Genomic DNA, 20975 nt, shown 5'->3' with positions numbered 1-20975 from the left:
TTCTCGACTCATCTCTCCTTCTCCTTCTCCCACCTATCTCAACCTCTACCTATCTGTCAGTCATTATTTGACTACCTTATGCGATCTATGTATATATGTTTCTACGCCCTCTCTTTCTCTCTCTCTCTCATATTCGCAATCCTGTTTACCCCTGTCCTTTGTCATCCGTGAATATACATATACAATGTCTGTATTTCTTTTCGTACTTCCCTCTTCAAACCCTCTCTACATTTCCCTTCTTTTTATATCACATCAGAAACACTTGAGAACTGGCATACAGTGAGTCACATTTAACATGGTACATGTTCAGTGAAATGCCGAAATTAGCTTACAACAATTGGAGGCAACATTAATGCTCAACCCTTCTAAAACGCCTTGGTCAAACATATTCTTTCAAAGGTACAGTTTACCATTGGGAGCAGTGATTACATTAAAAAAAAAAACGTTCTGGTTATCACATTATTTTGATGCATACGTGTAGGTCAGTTGTATCACAAAACATCCTACCATGTAAACAATTCACAGTAAAGCCTATAATATAAGGAGATATATCACCATTTTCTTAAATAAACCATAACTGTAAAAGGTTTATTCTAGAAACAATTTTATTCTAACTATTGATCACATTTTTTTTTTTTTTGGTATATAACAATACTTGACATTGGTTATACTGAACAGATTTTTTGAATTGGTTGTTTCTATTCCTAACTCACATTTTAGAACTATTTTGAAGCACTAAAGCTAGGTTTTTGTTTCATTTGCAAATGGTAAATAGTACCTTTAATTCCGCTTCCCATTATCTTCTCGAGTGGTGAATGTCTATTTTTCACAAGCGTTTCTGCCCTACACTACATTCTTTGTTCGAATATGTCTCTCTTCGAAGTTTCTTCATCCATATGTCACTTCAATAATACCGTCTGCACACCGCTTCAATGTAGAAAACGAAATGGAAATACGGCCGGCCGAAGATGTGAGATTCTGTCTACGTCAAATAAAAAAAAAGCCCTTGAGTCGTAGTTTTGTTTCCATGCACTGCACCGCACGGGAAACGCGGCGTAGCTGTATCGATGTCACTTCTGATTCAATTCAAATAATGCATCCCCAGATCGATGTCAGCTTTACTCTCTGTTTTCCACATCACAGTTGAAATGCATGGGTTCAACGCATTAGTGTGACCGAGGTCTCTATCGGGCATCTTTATTATTTCTTCTTCTTCTTCTTCTTCTTCTTCTTCTTCTTCTTCTTCTTCTTCTTCTTCTTCTTTCCTACGAGTGTTGCGTATGTGATGATCCCCAGGATGATCCATATCATTAGTACGTTTTGGTTTTATTTGGTGTGAGCTCCGTAATTGCTTTACGGCAGGAAGACACGGCAGCTACTGCATGTGGATTATTGATACCGATCATCGATTACCTCGAAGAAATTGTCTCTTGATGACAAGTGTGTAAATAGGAAGCTTTATCAACATATCCTAAGACTATTCAAGTAATCTTGACATCCTTTCCTATCACCTATACTTCTAATTTTTGTCTTCTTGTGGGGTGGGGCACGGGCATGATATAAGGACCAAATGTTTCGTGGTCAAATTTGTTACCATTCAAAGTCATTGCAATATGTTTTTTATATCTTTTTTTTTTCCTCTGGGGGCTAGAAAAAGTTATGCATTGTCCCGAAAGAGAAGGAAACATAACAATTCACCTTGAATTTTAGTGGCCCCCGATAGGACCACAAAAGATGTGGAATTTTTGTGGTTCGATGTCAATTTCTAGTGGCCCTGGGCCACCGGGCCACGTACGCTTATGTCGATCCGTGCAAGTATATAAACACATAAATCTATTACATATATATATATATATATATATATATATGGTACTGGTCCATACCAAACATGAGAAAAAATGGTTTTACCCTTAGAGGCAATCGTGATCGACGACGTACGGCCGCAGCTCGCCAACATAGCAATTGATTGTCGTCTGGTGAGGACATGGGACAGATACCATCGCTCATTGCCCCGATTACCCCAATTTATCATGCCGTTTTGGGATCTTGTTTGTCGCCCGTCACAACTACGGGTATGAAAACTGTGCGTGTGTGTGTGTGTGTGTGTGTGTGTGTGTGTGTGTGTGTGCGTGTGTATATATATATATATATATATATATATATATATATGAATATACATCGTTAATACACGCAAGCACACACACACACGTACACACATATGTGTACGTGTACATGTGTTGTATGCGTGTGTGTGTGTGTATGTGTGTGTGCGTGTGTGTGTGTGTGTGTGAGTGTGTGTGTGTGTGAGTGTGTGTGTGTGTGTGTTAGTGTGTGTGTGCTTGCGTGTAAGGAAGGATAGAGGAATAGACAGGGGGCGGGGTACGGCGGAGGAGCGTTTCAAGGAGGATGGCCTTTACAGGCGTATGATGATGGAACCGTAAGAATATTTTGAAATGGTGATATGGATTTCAACCAAACAAACAAATGTTGTTGATCCCTCTAATATTCTGTTCGGGTTTTTTTGTTGTTGTTGTTTTCCATATCCCAGTTCACGATGTCAGACTCAATGAGAAATTAACACCAACTTTATATCAGTTGCAATCATACCCACACCCACACCCACACACGCACACACAAGTTGCGGGAATGAGAAAAGCTGGCGAAAGAGATCTTCTAACTACAAAGACGGAAAATAACCCATATTCTATTGAAGCCATCAGCATGAGGCTGCGGTCCTCATTCAAAAATAAAGAATACGGGCCATAATTGAAATGGTTCCCGTGCGCTTACCAGATGATGGTGTAAAAAGCACGCCACGATAATCAATTTGCGAACGTAATCTAGCATTTCACACGTAAAAACAAAGTTCGTTGCCATGCTCATCATTTGGGAAAACAGAAAACTAGTAAGCGCATTCAAGACCACCATGACTTCGAAATTCAAAAATAAATATGATGATACCTTCAGGGGGGAAAAGGGGTCAAAATGGCACAGTAAAGACGCAACCTCTTACATCTAACATCGTCACAAAGTATTTGCGTCCTTGCTTACTTACCCCTTTACCATAAATTTGGTGTTGAAAAATTATGAAAAAATGAGGAAACTGGGTAGTGACTTTCAACAGACTGAAAAAAATAGGATCTTTTGATTACTTTAACCATTAAGTGAAAGTGGAGCAGGCAAAAGTGGAAGAGTGAAAAAGCGGAAAAGCATTTAACTGTTTACAGAGAAGCTATAGCACACAAAGTTTCCATGTAGACCGTTTAAAGTAAAGTGACATGTTATCATTATAGCATGATACCATAAGTATAAATTCATACACACAGGTTCAGAGTTAGTAGAAAGGCAATTCATATTCCTTGCGCATGCGCGCACACCGCGGCGAACCTTGTCGTTCGTGTGCCCATGGTAACCCGGAGAATGTTTGACAACACACCAAAGCCAGGGGGAGTTCTTTAAACCGTGTGTGTGTGTGTGTGTGTGTGTGTGTGTGTGTGTGTGTGTGTTGCGTGCGTGCGTGTGTTTATGTCACCTTTATTCTATCTGCTGGGGCTCAAACTCAAATAGCTCAAAAATTACATTTTTCCCGACATGTGGTCAACATGATGTTGTGAAACCGTGTGGGGGGCAAGTCGAGCCCCTTCGGTGAGATGGAATTTCTAGCAATAATATGACAACGATTCACCGTACACTGCTCGAGGCTTAGTGACCTACAACTTGAACCCCTTGTAATGTTTTCCCAACTCCCTTAATATGCACCTCTCCGCATCTCTCTTCTGACGGAACTTTCGGCCGAACCTTCCATAAAATTTCACATCACAGGCGTAATGGTAAATTGTGAAGTCGTAACAGGGGTGGTGCGCCAATATCATCTTGACGTGGGTGTCCATTATTGCTTATAGGACAAGCAAACCAATCACGATTTCGATCGTCCTACAATTATCTTTTTCTTTCTTTGTTTTTTTCCTTCTTTCAATGATGAAAACACGGTCCAGTTTAGTATAGAACAAGAATATGACTTTATCAAGTGACAAGATACATTGTGATGTCCCTTTAATATGTCTTCACGTATCTACTAATTGAGTTGTCAATCTAGGAGCCGATGAAAAGACTTGCAGGCATCTTTCAAGACTGCTTCTATGATTTTCAAACGAATTTAACTTGTTTACAGGCCGCGAAAAGTGTTCGGATATCATTGCAAGATGAAAGAAGAAGAAATAGAAGATGCAGCCTGAAAAAGTCACGATATCCTCACGATCCTGCGGCAATTATGGAAGGATGTCAAACACACATCATATCGGTATGCATACAAGCTAATTTCAGATTAGAAAAATCAACAAAATTGCGATTACAAAGTGGTCATAACTTCGTAAAATAATCGAAAATGTCGGCAACCACAAGTTTATAGATTGCATACGAACCCCACAATTAAAACTAAAAGCAGTTGAAAACTAAAGTGTTTAAAAATTCATCCCAATTTTTCATAAATGTAAATATATTGCTGTATTATTTCTCATCTATTCAATTCAATTCAATTCAAATTCAAAGTTTATTTCGTTTTTCGACATAACATATGTTTCACTTCTTTTGATAACAGAGAACAAGGTAAATAGAACATAGTGAAATGAAAAGACTGTACAATAATTGAGGACCTATAGTAATCATACATTGTATAGTAAAAAAGAAACAGAAGTGATCGAAATGAAGTACATGTATACCGTGCGAAAAATGGAGGGACCCACTAAAAAGACAGAGCTTGTAGTGTGTGGGCCCCTCTGGAAAAGAACATTGATGGAATCGAATCATCGTAGATACAAAAGATAACAAAGTGGAAGAAGTCTGGATACAAAAGATAATAAAGTGGAAGAAGTCTGGAAGCCCACTGAAAATTAGATTACCAGATATACACTTTCATAGACGCGAACAAACATGAAACAGGACTAGACAACGAGACAACTACTGAAAAAAAAGGTTGTACAAGACAAACGGGATGGACAAGACTGACAAACTGAAGACAAAATAGCAGACAAAAATGCACAACAGAAACAGGAACAGAACAACAGAAACAGCGATCTTCGGCAGAAGCATGCCAAGAGAATAAGAGGATAGTTGTAGGGGAAAAGTAATATTTTGACGCCTGAAATAAGACAAGAAAATAGAAAATAGAGGGACGTATGAACAGGAGTAACATACGGAAAGTCAACTTCAAGACGCTATGGGCAAAATGGCATAGATGACAACATTGCGAGCATCCAGGAAAAAGATACCATTAATTCTTTGAAGAGGGGACAAAGTGAGCAGGTAAGTGTAACTGACAAAAAAGGCCAAATGGTTAATTCGGTATTGTAGAGTCGTACGATTGCAATAAAAAAGACTTCAGTCTCCTCTTGAAAGAATATATGGATGGAGCGTTCTTTATGTCTTGATTCAAAGAATTCCAATAATTTGGGCCTACATAAATAAGTGTGTTTTTAGCAAAAATCGTTCTTAAAAGAGGTAAGTGAAATTCATTGGAACGCCTAGTAGGATATTCATGAAATGATTGATTTTTTAGGAACATAGAGTCAAAAATAGACGGAAGCAAGTTATTACAATACTTGTACATAAATTGCCCTAAATTAAACAAAAACAAATCTGCAATTTTTAAGAGCTTGTTGGAGGCGAACAACATATTTGTATGAGAACGTACAGTGGAATAACAGATAACACGGAGAGCTTTTTTTTGTAAGAGGAACACCCTCTCTAATAAATTCTGATGCGTGTTGCCCCAAACTAATATTCCATAATTAAGATGAGGCAATATTAACGACGAATATAGCATAAGTAATGATTTTTGTGGAATATGAAATTTCAATCTATTTACAATGCCTATATTACGTGAAATTATATTGCAGACATTATCAACATGTGATTTCCAGGAAAGTTTTTCATCCACAATGACACCCAAAAATTTGATATGTGAGACTCTTTGTAGATGAGAGTCATCTAATACTATATTTGTACTTAAACTATCAACAATATTACTAAAAAGCATATATTTTGTTTTTTGAGCATTGAGTGATAGCCTATTGGCCCTGACCCAATTTGTCACTTTTTTCAATTTAATGTTAATTTTATGAGCGAGAAAATCAATATCATTATGGGCAAAAAATACATTAGTGTCATCTGCAAAATGAATAAAAGAGAGGTCGTCGGATACGCGACAAAAATCATTGATATAAATAATGAACAATAACGGCCCTAAGAGACTTCCCTGTGGGACACCACATTTAACTTCTCTGACAACGGAATCATTGTTTTTAATTGTAACGAATTGTTTTCTATCAACTAAATAACTCTTGAACCACTCCAAGGCCTTCCCACGTATTCCATAATGGGATAACTTATAAAGTAAAATATCATGATTGATAGTGTCGAAGGCCTTGGAGAAGTCCAAGAAAATACTAACTAAATGAGAATGGTTATCGATTGCGTGAACAACTCTATCAACAAAATGCAAAAGAGCATGCGTAGTACTATGTTTCTCACGAAAACCAAACTGAAAATTCGTAAAAACATCGTGTACCTTCAAAAACTTGATCATTCTCTTGTAAATAAGTTTTTCTAAAACCTTAGACAATGACGATAATAATGATATTGGGCGATAATTGCTGACTTCGAACTTATCGCCTGCCTTAAATATTGGGATTACTTTAGCTAATTTCATTTTATCAGGGAATACACCATTAAAAATTGACAGATTAAATATATGAGCAAGTGGATCAGCAATCGAGGAAATAACACCCTTAAGTATGAAATTATCTATCTCATCATAACCAGAACTTCGTTTATTTTCAAAAGAAGAAATTATATCAATAATTTCAAATCTGTTAGTTGGTATAAAAAATATGGAATCAGAATTACGCTGACCTAAAAATTCAGTAAAATGAGAATCTGTTGCAGGAATGTTTTGAGCATAATTTTCGCCTATTTTTGAAAAATAAGAATTAAAAATATTTGCAATATGAAGAGGATCATTAATCGATTCATCATTCAATTTAATTTTATCAATGTCAGAGTGTTTACTCGGAACATTCATGGCCTGTTTTAGGACTTTCCAAGTATTTTTCATATCAAACTTATATTTCGATAATTGCTTAAAGTAATATCTTTTCTTTTCAGAACGTAAAATCATTGTCAAAGTATTTTTATATGATGTATATCTATTCTTTGATCGCTCAGTTTTTTCCAATTTGTACTTATAATACAAACGATTTTTCCTATTAATTGAACGAAGAATTGATCTGGAAATCCAAGGTAATCTAGATGTCTTTTTATACTCTGTTCTATTTCTTTGTTTTGGGATTACATCATCAAAATGATGATTAAAAGTTTCCATAAAATTACAAAAGGATATCATCGCTGCCAAATACTCCTGACCAGTCAGCATTCTCCAGGGCCACATCAAAACTAGCTAACTTTTCAGGTGAAACTCTACGTCTAAACAAAAGAGGTGAAATAGGTTTAATATTAGCTGGTGTTTTAAGAGTAAAACAAGTCATTATTGGAAAATGATCAGTCATATCTGAAAGGATTATAAAAGAGTCAGGGAGGGATAGAATATTACAAAACAAGTTGTCAATGAGGGTGGCAGAGCGATCTGTAACACGTGTGGGTTTAGAAATAAGAGGAAGAAAGGACGAGGACAGAAGTGTGTGAAGAAAATCACTAGAGATATTATCATGCTCAGACTTCAGCAAATCAATATTGAAATCGCCGAGTAAAAAGCAATCCTTATTTCGGAAAACGTGTGAATTATCAAGATCTGAAAAATAAGTTAAAAAATCATTGGCGTTTGAATTAGGAGGTCTGTATATAATGCCTACCATAAGATTTCTACATCCTGGGATAAGAATTTCTATAAACAAAGATTTAACAACATTGTCCATTCTAGAAATATCTTCATGAACAATAGTATCAAAGGAACGTGATATGTACAATGCAACGCCCCCTCCATTCTTATCAAGCCTATTGTTAACAAACAAATTATAACCCTCAATTGCGAAATAATTTTCTGTATTGGAAGCTAACCATGTCTCACTTAATCCGATAACGGATAGCGACTGGCTTGCATCAGATTCTAATAGAAATTTTAAATCATCAAAATGTTTATTCAAACTCCTTATATTTAAATGTAACAAAGAAAACGTGTCCTCAGAAAAATTATGAATCATATCTTTGCATTGATTCACTGTAATATAATTGCACAACATATTTTGAGTGAAATCATTACTAAGATCATGAGGCAATTCATTTGCAGCTGTATTCAGGCTATCGGTAACAAAATCATCGTAAGGGGTGGTTCGTGTACTGGTTAACCCACTAACTGGGTCAGAATCTAAGCTTGTGTTCCTAAACAATTCAAAAAATCATCGTTCGATACGGAATGAAATGGAGCATTCAGAAAATTAGCCATAATTAAAAATACGAGACGAATTTTGAAAAGTCTGCGTTATTAACAAAACTAGGATGTCGTGAATAAGTGGACGATACAAGAAAATACCCAGTCGCCGGGATGTGGCAAGACGCTGGAGTAATCTACGAACATGGGTGACGTCAAAATTATGATAAGCAGAAGATCGCTGAAGAGACGTAGAACGTGAAACGAGAAAGGGCAGAATAAGGTGAGTAAGAACACTGAGAAGCATGGACAGAAAAAGACATAGATCACACACAACATAATAAGAATAAATCCAGTGTCTCTGTGGGCTTCCGAGACGACAGCAAAAACATACATACACAAAAATTTGAGCCGACATTAGACAAGGACAAACGTGGCTTGGCTATTACATTCGATCAATTTCCGGATCATCAATAATATACGATAAGTACAGAATAGCTCCAAAAACCCCAGGCCAATTACCTTCTCGGGCACTTGTTAGCACACCGGAGGTCTGAATACGAAACATATTTTCACACCAATGCCGCCAATGGCATCATTATAACAGTGGTAGTGTGTGTATGCATGGCGTGTGTAAGCAGTGTTTTAACATGCGAGAGTATGATTGTGCTTGAGAGTGTGAGATTTGGGTGTGTGTGTGCGTGTGTGTGTGTGTGTCTTAACGTGTGCGTGTTTGACGTGGGCGTGGCTGCGAGTGTAGGCAGATAAGGAAAGGGCTCGGTTTAGTGCAGACGATACTGGGACCGTACAAGTGAACAATTGCTGTACAAGCAAGTACTGTACTTCACATTACACCAGTTTGGCAGAATGATGAGTACGCAGGAGTTGTGCGCATATGAATATGCAGACAAGCGATAAAGATCTAACGTACGGATAAAAATTTGTAACCTTTCCAAAAATTGTCACAATTAAGAGGGGGATCAGACTTGTAGTAATAATCATCTCAAAAACAAAATGGATGGGGGGGGGGGTCGTTTATAAAATGCAATATATTCCTCAACTGGTCAAAGTACAACCCAACAAGGATTACACATGTATTGAAAATATGATACAGACAAATGAAGTTAATACACACTACAGACATAATCAGTTGGAACCCCTGGAAACCTTTTGTTCCATTGTGTAAATATGGTGGGGGGGGGGACACTCGCAACTGCATAGCCTTTCGGCACTGAAAAAATGAAATTCACTTTTGTCGTGTACAAGATATCACTGCAATATTCATGTATATCATTCATTACATCATAATATTAAGTTTGCGTAATTCCCCAACACCAACAAAAAATAAATAAAAAGAAAGAAATCCGAACAGTTACATAAATCTAAATTCATAAATCCAATTCATCTCTAATTTTACAGGATTTTCAATTAAAGCATACCACAACATATCATATTGTTAAACAAAACAATATTTTGTTGGCATTACCTTATATATGTAAATATATATATATTTTGAAAATAGAGGAGAAAACTTATGACCAGTAGAATTATTTATCCTGATTGCACTGTGATGTTTTGCAAAATAATCAAAATTATATGGATATTCTCATCAGACCCGACGGCACTTGCTGTCAGAAATTGTGAGTCGAAAACACAACCGCAAACAATATCATATTGTTAGACAATAACATCACATTGCTAAACGACATATCCTATTGCTAGACAAAGCAATACTTTGTTGACATTTCCATATATATATTTTTTTGGAAAAAAAAATAAAGGGGAAATAACTTGTAACCAGTGAGAATATTCATCCTGATAACATTTCCATATATATATATATATATTGGAAAAAAAATAAAGGGGAAATAACTTGCAACCAGTAACAATATTCATCCTGATTACACTGTAATGATTTGCAAAATAATCAAATTATAGGTATTCTCAATTCAGACCTGACGGCAATTGTCGTCAGAAACACGGTCAAAAACACAAAAGTAAACAATATATCATTTTGTCGCACAATACATCATATTGCCGAACAACACTGTTAGGCAAAGCAATATCTTGTTGGCGTTTCCTTACATTCTTTTTTGAAAAAGGGAAAAAAAACTTATAACCAATAACATTGTTAATCCTGATTACACTGGAATGTTTTGCAAAATAATCAAAATCATGGATATTCTTACTTCAGACCTGACGGCACTTGCTGTCAGAAACACGGTCAAAGACACAATCGAAAACCATACATTTTCATTCTAATGTCAATAAATTCCATATATATTATTTTCATTACACAAATTAATTGATCTTCAAGTGTGTTCACAAGAGAACGAAACTTTACAAACGTGACAGTAATTTTCCATGAAATGTCACATTCATAACACTCGGTAAAGTTGTCTATCTGATCACATCAAACACACAGGGAATACATACTATATCAAAATGAAAATTTGAATTCCATGATCACAAAACATGAGTTTTCATCTATTAAACCATAGCATTGAAGTTGCGCAATACAAATCCTGCATTACGCCAAAATTCATTTTTTGTTATCATAATATGCTCGGATTCTTTTTCAAAACGGATGTACTCCGGTTAAAAAAACAAAAACAAAAACAAAAACAAACAACAAACAACATTGCATCCAAAGTCATATCGTATGATATAAAAACGTGTCATCCTTTCATTATATTGATGTGCAACTGTTCAGACACGTTTTGTATTCAAGATACATGCCACCTGTATTCATTTTGTTTAACCTTTCACCATAATATATATTTCACCCATCAATTATAATTCTAATGAACTTAATATACTTCCATATCAAAACTGCACCATGCATATTATCCATGATAAACCAAAGATTACTCTTACGATAATCTTATAATCTTACAATAATCTTATAATCTAATAATAATCTAGTAATTCAAGCTAACTGCTAGCTTTTAAAAAAAAAACCCGTGGACGATGCAACGAAATAATCAGTACATCACTATACAACAAAAAAGGTAACAGTTGAATTTTAAGATCTAGTTGGTTTTTTTTTTGCCTATTTTTCATGATAATCATCTGACAAAGTAGGCAAAACGAAGAAAGTAGATCTCATTGAGCTACTTTCGACAAGATTGAAACACTTAATACTTGACACCTCGCTGTGGTTGATACAACATCCTTTCCTAACCAAGGAGAATTATCCCTTTCAACAAAAAAAAATGAGATCAACGCATTTTGTGCAATTTGTTTTTTAGGCCAATAGCGATTCTAAAATTTGCACAATATCATTACTGGGATCGAAGAATTTATCTTGTCTAAAATCTTTGAATAAATCATGAGAGAGAATAGGACGCTCAGAAAGTTTGACAGGGATTTTAATATGCGCATATTTACAGGGCAAATGACTTTGCTTGACGAGGTATTTAAAAGTTAAGATGCCTTCTGCACGCTGAAAATCACTACGGATAAACTGCGAAACCTAAAGTACATTCTTGTTAAAAGTAGGCCCTACTGTTTATCATTGGGAGCAGTGATTTAAAAATGTTCAAGATATCACATTTGATGCGTACCCTTAACTTGATAATATAAACACCTAGCATCTCATTTATCAGAGTGATAACAAATGAAATGAAAAAAGTACATACTTTCTTTATACGTATACACACATATAAACACACACGCACAATATTCAAGAGTAAATACGATGTATAAAACGAGCATCGATGGTAAAAAGCGAGGAGTCAGGGTATGGCAAAAGACAAAGAGAAAAAAAATGCTTTGAAACGATCGTAATTTGCGGTCGTGAATCAGAACGAAAATAATACACACAATCAACACTGTCAAAATCTCAGACATCAACCGCTTTTTACGAGTTTAAAAAAAAAACACCGTGCGCCTCCTACTGTTCTCTCCAACCTTTTTTCTTTGTTTTTAGTTAAGAAGGGGGTGGAGAGGACTTAGAAACTTCCATAGCAAAGTTCTTTGTAGTTGAGAGTAACACCTCACCGCTAAGAAAAATAAGAGCTGGTATTATTTCTTAATTTTTGAAGTGTCCAAAGTGGTGAGAGATTCGGGATGTGAAATATTTTTATTTAAAAGCGACAGACTTGTGAGCGAGTGATCGTAGATCTAAAACAAGAGTACATTTTATACTCTTTCTAAACTGATTTCACACCTCTTATCGCATGGATAGTATGCGCATTATCTCCCTCTCCCTATAAATCCAGCACAGAAATCTTCTGAATATCCAGCGTAATCTGCGTGAGTTCTTCATGAATTCAGCATTGTAATTGACAGCAATCTAATGCAAGATTTTGCAGCGCTGTGCCCATATCATTGCTTAGTGAGGATTTCAAAAGCTGTAAACTGAAGATGTGCAAAACGCTCAAAGCAGACTTTTTAAACTCCACGGAAAATGTCAAAAAAAAACACAACGCATCAAAGACACTCACACCTAAATTCCGTCAGACAAGCCCGATATTACATCCGCGTCCACGCACCGCTCTTCCCCATAAATCAATAAACTGATGCAGTATACAGACGGACGGAATTCTTTTCCTGATATTCGTGACATGCATTACCCTTCGTTTCAGGGTGCCACGTCATTCCATACACAAGTTCATGTCCATGTGTAAGCGTATTTTACATTTCATGGCAATGTGTAGTAAAGGCTTTTTGCTAATATTGTGAAATTATCGAGCTCTCCACACTCTAAAAGGTCAAATTTCATACTTTCAAATTACATGAAGTAATGCTCATGAAAGTTTTATTACAAGTTTATGCCACTTAACTCCTGCGCTGTCAGCGTCACTGTAAACTGAAATTGGTGATTTGTTCAGGGTACACTATATCATACAGATATGACATTTCCCATAAGGCAATGAAATTCTACTATTTTTATATACTTCACTTATTCTTCAACGAACAATGACGGTATGCCAGCATCTCTACGAGTTGAACATGTAATTGAGAATCAGGATAAAAGTGAAAAATTGGACAAGTTAAAGTGGTTCCATTACCACTTGACAAGTCATTTGGGGGTCACAAAAGTCATTTGCACTGGACTGAAAACATCAGTTGGTGTTTCATAATTTTGTTTCTTTCATGCAATCAACATTTTCAAGGCTTTTCGAAACAACAGTGTTTTGCATCGAATAGAACATATCAGCTGCAGTTGAATTTTGTCTGCTCGTTTTCTCTCGAATCAGCTTGATATGGCCACATTTTAACCACCCGTCCAGCCTATCTATTTCTATACCGCCATTATCTTCCCCTCAATAATACATACATTGTATGTACAAATAGAGATAAAAGCACCTGCAGAATGCATTCATCGTTAACGCTTTCAGCTCAGATATGTGATGACAGAAAGTCGAATTCGCGCCATGTGAAACTGATGTCTTGAAAGTGCAAACATTTCACCTTCGATCGTCTGGCCTCACTCGGACCCGACTAGAAAGAAGATGTTAATGTCTCTCTTGCCCTGCGTTACAAGCTGTCAAATAACCGATCTTCAACGTTAAACGCTTACCCCCGCTAGTCGCTTTGAAGCACGGCAAATCATATTTTATTTGATAAAAAAAGATAGTCGGTTGAGAAGCTTTCGGACACACTGGTGACTCTGGGAACCACATGACGTGGTGCAGCACTTTTATTTTGCTTCTTGACTTGCTATTCAAATGTCCATCCCATTTACCCACCCCATCCATCCCCCTCCACAAACAAACACACACACACACACACACACACACACACGCACACACATGGGCAGCACAGGTCTATATTCCAGACATGTAATAATTCATGACATTATACATCAGCTCCGGAGAATCTAAACGCACTATAAACAGTGTTTCTAAAGGCAGATGCCTCATATTTCACATGTATACATTCCGCTTTTTGTTTGCATATGATAATTTGCACCATTCAATTCCTGATATGTTTGTAATTTACTCGTAAAGTGTGGAATATATGCAGGATAATAATAACAATAATAATGATCATCATCACCATCATAATAATGATAACAATAATAATAAAACAGATGTGATTTAAGATGCAAGGGCCGAATGCAAGATTTCTAAGATTTCACGTGTTCGACAACCCTTGGTCCGAACTGACCCATTTTTGGTCATTTCTGACCAGGAATCAGAGTCCAGGCACCCGTTTCATAAAACTTGTCGTCAGTGACAGTTGTCATAGATGTGACAAGCTACTGAAATCCTTGCATCTGATTGGCTGAGAGCAAATCTGTCATAGAAATGTGGCAGATGTCACTGATGACAAGTTTTATGAAACAGGCCCCGGATTTGGTACTGAACCCACATTTGTTTATTGTGATCAACCTGACCAGGAAGTAGGAGTAAACAGAAATATTCGTCTAACCTACATTCTTTCCTTGCAGATTTATAAGACTGGCATATTCTACATTTTTCAACATCACACCGACCTGGAAATGACTGGAGGTTTGTGACTATAAGTCAGTAATCTGCCCCGAGTGTATGAACTCTGCAGGTGTTTGACCGTAATTGGTCGCAAGTCCAATGTCCACTGATCCTTGACGATTTCCTCTCCGCAGATTCAGTGGTTAGGTTACTACAACTGCCACGAGCGGCAAAATTACGATTCTTTTGGGAAACTGCCATTATTTGATTTTGATCGTATCATCCAATCTTCGGTCGCCTTAAAACAAATTGAGCGTAAAATGTACACATCCCCATCTTCAACTAAGCAACCAAGTCCCCTCACCCTGACCCTAATCTTACAATTAACCCATAACTTTCATCTACATCTAAAGCGTAATCCTTCAATTAACCTTCCATGAAACGGGAATAAGAGTTCCGAGGCCTAAGACCCGACGACAATTACCGTATTTGATCTATCATAGTGTATATGCTCTCCGTAATGAGACAAATATATGCTTCTTTTTTAAAAAAGGAGAAAAAAAGAAGAAGAATTATGTAGGGCCTATCTATTAGAAATAAAAGCAAATATAGCGCTAAAACTTCTAAACCACACGAAAGGTGGGAGGGAAACGGAAAGGAGGCATAATTTTGTAAGCACTGGAATATCAATCGCCCGCATACAGCTATCGCTCTCCTTTAGAACATTTATGATTTCTTTGCTAAAATGTAGTTTCTTAAAAACATGGAACAGGCAGGTAGCAAGAAATGAAACGCGTCTTCAAAATGTAAACAGAATTGAAACATTTTTAGATGAAATTATGAGCGAAGAACGAGATCACTTTAAGAGATGTACAAAAGGTATTAAAAGAGATTTATGAGATGAGCAAGAGCCACAATTCTCACGCAAATTGTATATGAAAAAACATATAAAATCTAAATTTTCATACCCACAGAGCAAAGCTGAGGAAAGTTTGACTAGCTCAGAAATGATGATAGATGCCTTCCTTTGGATAATTGCGTTCTGATATTTCCTGTCTTTCGAGAATAAACACCCCATTAATAATATGATCGAACATGACGTTTTACAAGAAGTTTCGTGGTTGCAATAATTACCAACGATTTGTCAACCTGTCAGCCTGTTATGCGGGCCTTGTCCATAATTTGATAATTTGAAGTACCCACAACCTCAGCCAGGGTAATTGATATGATAATGATCACAATTTGATTGGCTTGTAATGCATCGCAGAAAAAGAAGAAGAAAGAATTAAAAAGAAAACAGTGCCGGCTGAAAATTCATACACAAACACATTCACATACAAACAAACAAAAAAGCGGACAAGCAAACAAACACACAAACAACTTAGTATACGCACTTAAAAGATGGACTAAAACGGCCACAGCGACTAACTCAGAATCAAATGTTTCCAGAAAAACAATGAAAAAAAAAAACACTGAAGAAGTTAAACGTAGAAATACTTACTGTTCCGGGGACTTTTTCCTCACTGAAGATCAGACAAAACAATGGGTTAACTTTACGCGTGACAAGCTTTACAAAATCCGTCTGGTAGACAACATCTTATAATGGAGGGACGCACTCCCCCGATCCCCTGGTGTGGGAATTGAGAACACCGATGGCGAATAGGAGGAACTAGAGATCGTCTCAAACTGAGCATCCACACAAGAAGGAAACGGGAGGAAGTTTTAACCATCCGTTAGCCACGGCTTCGGTACATCACACTGACAACCACACTGACAACGTCAGTGCTGTCTGCCGCTCCGTCGGGTGTTGGATGTTGGAAACGGAGCGTTATGAAGAGAGGGGGGAAAAGCGTGCGTCAACGTTGTACCATTTTGTGTGAGCCCGAGGAAAAAAGCGAAGGAAGGGCAGGGGTATGTATTACTTGCACATTGGTGGCAGTGCAGTCTTCTGGCGGTGCGGACGTGCAGTTTGCCCAGCGCGAGGAGGGAGGAGAGTGGGGTGAGGTGGATAGATAAACAAAGATGGTGAGATGGAGAGGAGAAATGGAGATGGAAAGATAGAGAGAAGGGGAAGAGAAAGAGGAAGAGAGGGAGGGAGAGAAGGAGGATTTCTGGCTGATGCTCCCAGGTGCGGATTGAGATCAGTCGTCATATGAAAAATGGGATGTACTTGAAACGAGGGTCCGATCGACAGTCAGTGCTGTTTCCCCCTCTACAATGTATAGAGCCTCTCAACTGCACAAGGACTGCTATACCAGCGAACAGGTGAGGAGCTGCGATGTGTACCTAACGGAATTGGCAATGCACTTTACGTGGGTCGGACACAAAAATTACCCCCAGACATTATCATCAAGAGCACAGCGACTATCGGATGGTGATTAGTGACACTGAATGATATAAAGTCCAAGGTTGCGTCTCCACTTCTTAGCGGGAAGTGATACAGCCAGTAGAGTGATTAACGTAGTTATTAGTACAGTGAATAGTAACGTTCTTCGTGTGTGTGTGTATTGACATAGCAACACGATAGGCACGAACAAGCACGCGTGATGCATTTTTTTTTTTCATTCTTAGCCATTTTGTCCTCGATTTCGATATGATTGGATCGGGAAAGGTCAAGCATTTTTCCACCTGCAAACTCCATTTTAAAGAGAGAAGTGGACTTTTTCTCAAGTTTATAGATAATGATATCAATACAAGCACACACACACACACACACACACACTACACACACAAGCATGAATACATAAATGCATATGTATATATATATATATATATATATATATATATATATATATATATGTATATATTACATATATACATTTATATTCAGTAATTCGTAGTCCACGTGTTAGTCAAACATTAGGTCCTATCAATAGCAGAAGAACAGAAAAATTCCTGCGGAAACTTATCATGCTGTACACTAACAGTTTATTTTCAATACACAAATTTTCGGGCACCTTGCATGTCCTTTGTCAAGTGATTTCCAAACAGATATATATATGTAAGTTTATCTTTTCATGTATTCATCTATTTATTTATTTATTTACTAACTTATTTCCTTACTTGATTATTTATTATTTATGTCAAACCTGTGTGGAACATAATGTACTTAGCAGCAAATATAAATGGTGATAAGTAGGCCTAATGTAACTGTACAACTGAAGGTGGGCCAAATCCAAGCCAACCTCTGCTTATTCTTATGAAGGCGATCTCCTGTTTTGCTTCCTCCCTATATACGTTTGACTATAATGAAAATGCAATGCTGCTAATTTCCTATGTTATATTTTGTTTGAGACAGTATTGTTGCGGAATGAACAATAAATGTTATGTTGATATGTATCTTATACTTCCCTGGCATATTTGCATCATATTATTTTGTTGCTGCACCAAGAGAACCAAAAGAAAAAATAAATACACTGCAGGCTTAAAACTAAGAGTGAAGAGAAACATTTCTTCCATTTCAAAGATTAAAGAACATTCATCCATTTACAAAATGTAGCAGTCCACGCATGTTCTTGATTAATTCAGTTTCAATAGCTAGATAAAGGTTGGAAAAATCTGAAGATGTAGTATAAATAATAAGGAATAAGAACTAAGGAAAGCATTGAATTTTCAAAGCCACTTGTGTTTAAAAAGCAATCTTATTGTTCAAAATAAAGTTTTATGCAAATTACATGAATGATAATATCATCGTACGTCTAACAAGTATACTCTCCCGTTGTCCCGCGTAGAAATACGCTTTGAATACGCTTATTTTCAATGAAAACATAAAAGAATATATGGTGACCTGCATAGAGCTGCAATAAGTCGGCAAATATCACATGATATCGTTTAAAATGAAACTTTTGTAGTTGTAGTACGTTGTAGACCTAAACATGCTGTTTGCGAGATCTCCAAGCAACGTACAAATCGATGAATGAACTGCGAGGCAATCAGAATAAAGTGGTTCAGGTAATTTGCATCATTTGGTTATGGTTGCTCTCTAAATTCCTTAGATTGGAAATCAATCTATGAGATTGTGGTTAGGGGGAATCCAAAATAAGACTGAAATACATGTATTCGATTGACTTCTAAATCTATGAGATTGAGATTTCAATGTAATTTTGGATTTGCCCCTCATCTATAATGTAAGGAATTTAGAGAGTGACACTTATGGTTGGTGAAAATACGTGAAACTTTAAAATTCCATGACTTCCATACTTCATGTCATATCTTAACCAGATTTCTCATATTTTCTTTGTCAGATTTTACTGCTGTGTATTCACCAAAGATCTATAGTAGGTATTGATAGCTGAAGTGGTCCCCCTTCTCATCTAGTTTTATACTGCTTTGTCATCATTTCGATTGAAAGTGAAGTTAAGATATGAGTTTGGATGTATATTTCATATGGCTGCTGCAGATGTAAAATAGATATAGAAGCATGAAGCATGTGACCGACTGTTGTAAGACTTCATTGACGAGCTACACAGTGAGGACAACAAGCACACAAACGCAAAACCGATGCTGCCTGCAGACGCGAACCACTAACCTCAAGATTGAGAATCCACGGTCATAACCACTGAGCCACAGTACACCTCCTCGTGCATACTATACGTCTGCAGGTATCGAAGAACCACCATCAAGTCGCGACATCCAATGGCAAACTTGTGTGGAAAATGCATTTATTGCAACAGAAGGAGAATTTTGACTTGACCTGGATCTTATAGTGGAGAGCCCTCGGAGAAAGGGTCGCATGGGACTTACACTTACACAGATTTGCAATACCCCGATCATCACTTACGTGGCCAAAATAGTAGGGCCTATCCAAGTATTTCAAGTGTCGTATATCAATTATGTATTTTTTTCTACTATTTTAGATGTGTCCACACAAAAAAATAAACACCTTCCAAACCAAGATACTGGGGATGACATCCTGTCAATCACAGCTTAAGTACTAATGAAAAATTGGCAAGACACGTACATTGGAGTGTGTTTTCCCCTAGACTGAGCATAACTAGCGTGTTTCCATGCAATGCCTTTTGTTAATTATATTATATTAATCAGGGACGCATGCAAGTTATGCTCAGTTTCAGAGGACGTACAATATATAGGACCCTATGTCTTTTTTTAATCATATTAGTACTGTGGCAGTGATTGACAGAGAGTGTTATCGACACAATCTTGATTTGGAAAGCTTTTTGTGGGAGTATCCAAGTACTAGTAATCTAAAGAAAAATAGCACAAAAATACATGGGGCATAAGCATGTATATATATATATATATATATATATATATATATATATATACATATATATATACACTTTTTTTTTGGGGGGGGAGGGCTACATGTAAGTGACCAGGGCATTGAATATCAACACAAGTCAACATATACATTTGCATATATTATTGGTCCTTTGACTGTGCAATCATGGCCAATTCTCTCCATGTTCAGTTGACTATTGTAGATAGAGTAAAATCTTGCAGAGTTACACAGAGTAAAATCACAACGATAAACTTGCGTAAAATCACAATTGAAAGGAGGCAGTTATTGAAGCTTTACGCGTTACAACTAAAACGTCTGATGAAGAGGCAATCATGACATCACCTTTGCATGCAATTCCTCCATTTGGTTGATGTCTACGTAATCATGTATTAAAATCTCCAGAACAATCAGCAATCGCAGTAAGATTTTATTATCTGATTATTGCTAGTTTTTTGTATGTTCGTTTGTTTATTCTTTGTTTGTTTGTTTTTAGCAAAACTATAAATACTGAACAAGAAGAATGCATCATATTCTTACCTATTTCGTGTCAAAAATTGAAATTCATTGAAGATTGTGATAAATTTTTGATATGACATTGTTTTGCGTCTGCCAATTCGAAAATATATTTGCGGCTATGATATCACTACACATTGTGAAAACACTGCGAAAATTCGGAGTTCATAACTTTCTTATCGTTAATCCGGTATGTATAGGTAACCCCTCCAAACTCAATATCATCTCCTAGCCTCTATCATCTGCCACACTGTTTGTTTGATTGTAAAGATCCTGTTTACCTTTGGGAGCAGTAATTGAAAAAATGTTCAAGACATCACTTTTGATGCGTATGTGTATAGGTCTGTTGTATCACAAAACATCCTACCATATAACATTTTTTTTGCAATAAAGCCTAAAATATAAGGAGATACCTGTATTTTTCTCATTAAACCATAACTGTAGACAGTTTAGTCTGGAA

The 20975-nt window shown here is 36.7% G+C and overlaps 1 protein-coding gene across 1 annotated transcript in view; it reads right to left on the bottom strand.

The window, feature by feature from the left end:
- The window catches only part of LOC139734643 (soluble guanylate cyclase gcy-31-like), a 212028-nt gene extending 195525 nt beyond the window's left edge, over positions 1-16503 (bottom strand). The window contains exon 1 of the mRNA XM_071645429.1: positions 16262-16503. The gene's annotated coding sequence lies outside the window, so the exon portion shown is untranslated. The remainder of the gene's footprint in view (positions 1-16261) is intronic.
- Positions 16504-20975: the final 4472 nt, after the last annotated feature.

This window comes from Diadema antillarum, unplaced genomic scaffold, assembly GCF_040938485.1.
Source record: "Diadema antillarum isolate AM-2024a unplaced genomic scaffold, OU_Dant_1.0 seq00000536_RagTag, whole genome shotgun sequence".
In the NCBI taxonomy this organism is placed as follows: Eukaryota; Metazoa; Echinodermata; class Echinoidea; order Diadematoida; family Diadematidae; genus Diadema; species Diadema antillarum.
This window is presented reverse-complemented; position numbering and strand designations above follow the sequence as displayed.